Here is a 6,320-nt window from a genome sequence, read left to right as displayed (position 1 = left end):
TTCCTTCCTTCCTTCCTTCCTTCCTTCCTTCCTTCCTTCCTTCCTTCCTTCCCTTTTATTTCTTTATTTCCTTCCCTCCCTCCCTCCCTCCTTCCTTCCCTCCCTCCCTCCCTTCCTTCCTTTCATTCTTACTGTGTGTGTTTGCATACACCCCTACCAGCTTCCAGATTTGTATATTTTTGTATATGTAAGGAATCATGTAACTGGTGTCTGTTGCATTATTTTTTTTTACATTTATTCTATAATGATTCTAGAAAAAAAAATGACAAAAAGCATACAATATATATCTGAGGTTATGAGCCCAATTCTTGGAACCCACATAGAAGAAAGAGAGGCGTGATTTCAGAATGTTTTCCTCTGTCCTCCACACAAGTGATACATGTTAATGGACACAAAGGCACAAACATACACACAGAGAGACTGAATAAATAAATACATATTTTTTTAAAAAATAGTAATATTGAAAGCAGACATAGTAACATTTGAGATCTGGAGGAAGGAGAATCAGTAATTCAGAGTTATCCTCTGTGACATAGCTAGTTTGAGGCCAACTTGGGATATGTCAACCGTATCTTAACAAGTAGAGACACTGAGATAGCAAATAAAATATGAAATATTTGACAAAACCTTACCATGAGCATATATAACCTGAGTAAGCCTTCTGAAACCATTTTCTTTATTAAAAAGAAATTGTTCTTGGTCTATCTCATTATGTAAGAAATCTGTGTTTCCTTTGTACCATTTGAAAATTAAACTTAATTCATGAAGTAGATAAAAAAGTAGAAAATAGGTAATATATTAAAAGGTAAAATTAATAGAGTATGAAAATAAACAGTACCCAGTGATTTAACAAAACAAGCATTTGAATGGCTACTTCTAGTTATTATTCTGTTGTTAGCTAGAATTCATTCTGTGAATGTCATTACTGTGTTAAGAGCAGAAATTGGGTTCTGTTTTCTTGAAAATGTAATGCATATTCAAGAGAGAGGTGGGGTGGAAGAGGGAGAGGGAGACAGAAAGGAAAGGGGAGAGAGAAACTCTGTGTACTTCTGGCTGTCCTGGAATTCACTATGTAGACCAGTCTAACTTCAAACTCACAGAGATCCTTCTGCCTCTGTCCCCAAACACTTGGATTAAAGGCATGGGTCACTGTGCAGAGCCTGCAAGAAAATTTGGTGGCAAAAAGTTGCCTTAAGCTTTCAAGAGAAGCCTAAGTTTTCCCTTTAATCCAGTTCTGCTAAGACAAGTCAATTTAAGGTAAAAGGTGGATTAATGTCTGAAGTAAATAGGAGACCCAGGAGTGCCAGGGTACTTACCACCTTTAAGAAAAAGGGCACAGATGGATAAAAAGTAACAGAATTCTTCAGCATAGACATAGGGTTGAGAAAAAGTTTTCAGGCTTTAAATAGTTTAAATTGAGAGAAAAAGGGAGTATGGATTTCCTAAAGTAATGTGTTAGATACCAAGCCTTATAACCTGAAGCCCCTGAAGCAAAGCCTGCCTAGACAAATCTTTGAATTCTGCTCATCTCTAAGTTCAGAACAGGGAACTCAACAGAGACCAAAAGTGGATTAGTGATTGCCTCTGGCTAATTACTGTGTGCAGAGTAGATGGGAACAGAGAGCAATGATAGCTAGAAGAGTATAGTTTTTTGATTTCCTGAGATATGAAAATATTCTCAAACTATTTTGAGGTTGGACATTTAGTGCTTGCCCAGCAACTGCAAAGGCCAAAGTTCAGTCACTACCACTTTTTTTCCTTGTTATTAATTACACTTTATTCACTTTGTATCCCCTCCAGACACACTTCCCTCCTCCCCTCCTAAACCTACCTTCCCTCCCCCTTCTTCACATATGCCTCTCCCTAAGTCCACTGATAGGGGAAGGCCCCTCTCCTTCCTTCTGATCTTAGTCTATCAGTTCTCATCAGGACTGGCTGTATTGTCATCTTCTGTGGCCTGGTAAGGCTGCTCCCCCCTCAGGGGGATATGATCAAAGAGCAGGCCAATCAGTTTATTTCAGAGGCAGTCCCTCTTCCCATTACTATGTAACCCACTTGGACACTGAACTGCCATGGGCCACATTTGTGCAGGGGTTCTAGGTTATCTCCATGCATGGTACTTGGTTGGAGTATGAGTCTCTGGAAAGACCACTGTGTTCAAATTTTCTGGTTCTGTAGCTCTCCTTGTGGAGTTCCTGGCCTCTCCAGATCTTACTATTTCCCACTACTTTCATAAGATTCCATGCAATCTGCCCAACAGTTGGCACTAAGTCTCAGCATCTGCTTTGATAGTCTGTAGGGCAGAGCCTTTCAGAGGCCCTCTTTGGGAGGTTCCTAAATTGTTTCCTGTTTTCTTCTTATTGTGATGCCCATCCTCTTTGCCTTTCAGGATGGGGATTGGGCATTTTAGTCAGGGTCCTCCCTCTTGATTAGTTTCTTTAGATGAACAGATTTTAGTAGGTTTATCCTATATTATATGTCTATATGAGTATGTACCGTGTGTGTCTTTCTGCTTCTGGGACAGCTCACTCAGCATGATCCTTTCCAGTTCCCACCATTTACCTGCAGATTTCATGATGTCCTTATGGTGTACTTGAGCCTCTTTTGGATATATGCCTAGGAGTGGTATGGCTGGATCTTGAGGAAGCGCTATTCCTAGTTGTCTGAGAAAGCGCCAGATTGATTTCCAGAGTGGTTGTACCAGTTTACATTCCCACCAGCAGTGGAGAAGGGTTCCCCTTTCTCCACAACCTCTCCAGCATGTGTTGTCACTTGAGTTTTTCATCTTGGCCATTCTGATGGGTGTAAGGTGAAATCTCAGGGTTGTTTTGATTTGCATTTCCCTAATGGCTAATGAGATTGAGCATTTTTTTAAGTGCTTCTCTGCCATTTGATATTCCTCTACAGAGAATTCTCTGTTTAGCTCTTTTCCCCATTTTTTAATTGGAATACCTGGTTTGCTGTTTTTCAGCTTCTTTAGTTCTTTATATATGCTGGATATTAGCCCTCTGTCAGATAAAGGGTTAGGGAAGATTCTTTCCCAATCTGTAGGCAGTCATTTTGTTTTGATGACGGTATCCTTAGATTTACAGAAGATTTTCTGTTTCAGGAGGTCCCATTTATTGATTGTTGATCTTAGAGCCTGTGCTGTTGGTGTTCTGTTCAGGAAGTTGTCCCTTGTGCCAATGAGTTCTAGGGTATTCCCCAGTGCTTTTTTTTTTTTCTAGCCGATTTAATGTGTCTGGTTTTATGTTGAGGTCTTTGATCCACTTGGACTTCAGTTTTGTGCAGGGTGATAATTATGGATCTGTTTTCATTTTTCCACATGTAGATATCCAGTTGGACCAGCACCATTTGTTGAAGAAGCTATCTTTTTTCCACTGTATGGTTTTGGCATCTTTGTCAAAAATCAGGTGTCTATAAGTGTGTGGGTTTATTTCTGGGTCTTCTGTTCGATTCCATTGATTCACCATTCTGTTTCTTTGCCAGTACCATGCAGGTTTTATAACTGTTGCTCTGTAGTACAGCTTGAGATCAGGGATGGAGATACCTCCAGAAGATCTTTTATTGTAGAGGATTGTTTTAGCAATTCTCGGTTTCTTGTTATTCCATACGAAGTTGAGAATTTTTCTTTCCAGGTCTGTAAAGAATTGTGTTAGCAATTTGATGGGAATTGCATTAAATCTGTAGATTGCTTTTGGTAAGATGGCCATTTTTACTCTGTTAATCCTGCCAAGCCATGAACATGGGAGATCTTTCCATCTTCTCATATCTTCTTCTAATTCTTTCTTCAGAGACTTGAAATTTTTTTCATACAAGTCTTTGACTTGCTTGGTTAGGGTTACACCAAGGTACTTTATGTCATTTGTGGCTATTGTGAAGGGTGTTGTTTCCCTAATTTCTTTCTCAGCCCTTTTGTCTTTTGTATACAGGAGTGCCACTGAATTTTTTGAGTTAAGTTTGTATCCGGCCACTTTGCTGAAAGTATTTATCAGCTGTAGGAGTTCCCTGGTAGAGTTTTTGGGGTCGCTCACGTATGCTATCATATCATCTGCAAATAGTGATAATTTGACTTCTTTTTGTCCAATCTGTATCCCCTTAATGTCTTTCAACTGTCTTATTGCTCTAGCAAGGACTTCAGCACTATGTTAAAGAGATATGGAGAGAGTGGGCAGCCTTGTCTTGTCCCTTATTTCAGTCTGATTGCTTTAAGTTTCTCTCCATTTAGTTTGATGGTGGCTATAGGCTTGCTGTATATTGCCTTTACTATGTTTAGGTATGTGCCTTGTATCCCTGATCTTTCCACTACTTTAAGCATGAGTGGCTGTTGGATTTTGTCAAATGCTTTTTCAGCAACTAGGGAGATTATCATGTGTTTTTTTTTTTCTTTCAGTTTGTTAATGTGGTGGATCACATTGATGAATTTTCGAATATTGAACCACCCCTGCATACCTAGGATGAAGGCTACTTGGTCATAGTGGATAATATCTTTGATGTGTTCTTGTATTTGGTTTGCAAGTATTTTGTTGAGTATTTTTGCATCAATGTTCATAAGGGAGATTGGCCTGAAATTCTCTTTCTTTGTTGAGTCTTTGTGAGGTTTAGGTACCAAGGTCACTGTGGCTTCATAGAATGAGTTTGGTAAAGTTCCTTCTGTTTCTATTTTGTGGAATAGTTTGAAGAGAATTCGTGTTAGCTCTTCTTTGAAGGTCTGGTAGAATTCTGCGCTGAACCCATCTGTTCGTGGGCTTTTTTTGGATGGGAGACTTTTGATGACCACTTCTATTTCCTTGGGGAATATAGGACAATTTAATTGATTTACCTGGTCCACATTCAACTTTGGTAAGTCAAATCGATCAAGAAAATTGTGCATTTCATTTAGATTTTCAAATTTTGTGGCATGTAGACTTTTGAAGTAAGTCCTAATGATTGTTTGGATTTCCTCATTGTCTGTAGTTATGTCCCCCTTTTCATTTCTAACTTTGTTGATTTGGGTGGTGTCTCTCTGCCTTTTAGTTAGCTTGGCTAAGGGTTTGCCTATCTTGTTGATTTTCTCAAAGAACCAGCTCTTGGTTTCATTGATTCTTTGAATTGTTTTATTTGTTTCTAATTGATTGATTTCAGTCCTGAGTTTGATTATTTCCAGCCGTCTACACCTTCTTGGTGTGTCTGCTTCTTCTTTTTCTAGGGTTTTTAAGTGAGCCATTAAGTTGCTTGTATGAGCTGTCTCGAATTTCTTCTTGAAGGCACTTAGTGTTATGAACTTTACTCTTAGCACTGCTTTCATTGTGTCCCACAAGTTTAGGTATGTTGTGTCTTCATTTTCATTGAGTTCTAGGCGGACTTTAATTTTTTTCTTTATTTCTTCCCTGACCCAGCTGTCATTTAGTAACAAGTTGTTCAGTTTCCATTTGTGTGTAGGCTTTTTGCTATTTCTGTTTTTGTTGAGGTCCAGCTTTATTCCATGGTGATCAGACAAGATACAAGGATTATTTCAATCTTCTTGTATCTGTTGAGGCTTGCGTTGTGACCAACTATATGGTCTCTTTTGGAGAAGGTTCCATGAGGTGCTGAGAAGAAGGTAAATTCTTTTGTGTTTGGGTGTAAAGTTCTGTAAATGACTGTGAGGTCCATTTGATTCATGACCTCTGTCAGAGTTACTGTTTCTTTGTTTAATTTCTGTTTTGTTGACCTGTCCTTTGTTGAGAGTGGGGTGTTGATGTCTCCCACTATTAATGTGTGGGTATCTATATGTGGTTTAAATTTTATCAATGTTTCTTTACCAAATGTGGGTGCTCTTGTATTTGGGGCATAGATTTTCAGGATTGTGATGTCTTACTAGTGGATTTTTCTCTTGATGAGTATGAAGTGTCCTTCCCCATCTCTTTTGATTAATTTTGGTTGAAAGTCTATTTTATCAGCTATTAGAATGGCTACTCCTGCTTGTTTCTTGGGTCCATTTGCTTGTAAAGTCGTCTTCCAACCCTTTACCCTCAGGTAATGTTTATCTTTGTGCCTTAGGTGTGTTTCTTGTATGCAACAGATTGCTGGGTTTTGTTTACACATCCATGCTGTTAGTCCATGGCTCTTTAGTGGAGAATTGAGTCCATTGATGTTGAGAGAGATTAATGACCAGTGGCTGTTAGATCCTTTGTTTTTGATTTTGGCTGTGGTCATAAGTTTGTGTGTTTGGTTGCTTTTTGATTTACTGTAGTGAGGTTAATTATTTCTTGTGTTTTCTTGAAAGTAGCTAGTTTTCTTGGGTTGTATTTTTCCTTCTAGTGTCTTCTGTAATGCTGGATTTTTGTGTAGTTATTGTT

General features: G+C 38.7%; 1 protein-coding gene across 1 annotated transcript in view; it reads left to right on the top strand.

Moving 5' to 3' along the window:
• LOC129678078 (uncharacterized) overlaps positions 1–6,320 on the top strand; it is an 86,973-nt gene that overhangs the window by 60,343 nt on the left and 20,310 nt on the right. The window lies entirely within an intron of this gene.

The sequence above is a fragment of the Psammomys obesus genome, unplaced genomic scaffold (assembly GCF_907164565.1).
Source record: "Psammomys obesus unplaced genomic scaffold, mPsaObe1.curated_primary_1811, whole genome shotgun sequence".
In the NCBI taxonomy this organism is placed as follows: domain Eukaryota; kingdom Metazoa; phylum Chordata; class Mammalia; order Rodentia; family Muridae; genus Psammomys; species Psammomys obesus.
The sequence above is the reverse complement of the archived record's forward strand: the minus strand, read 5'-3'. Positions and strand labels throughout refer to the sequence as shown.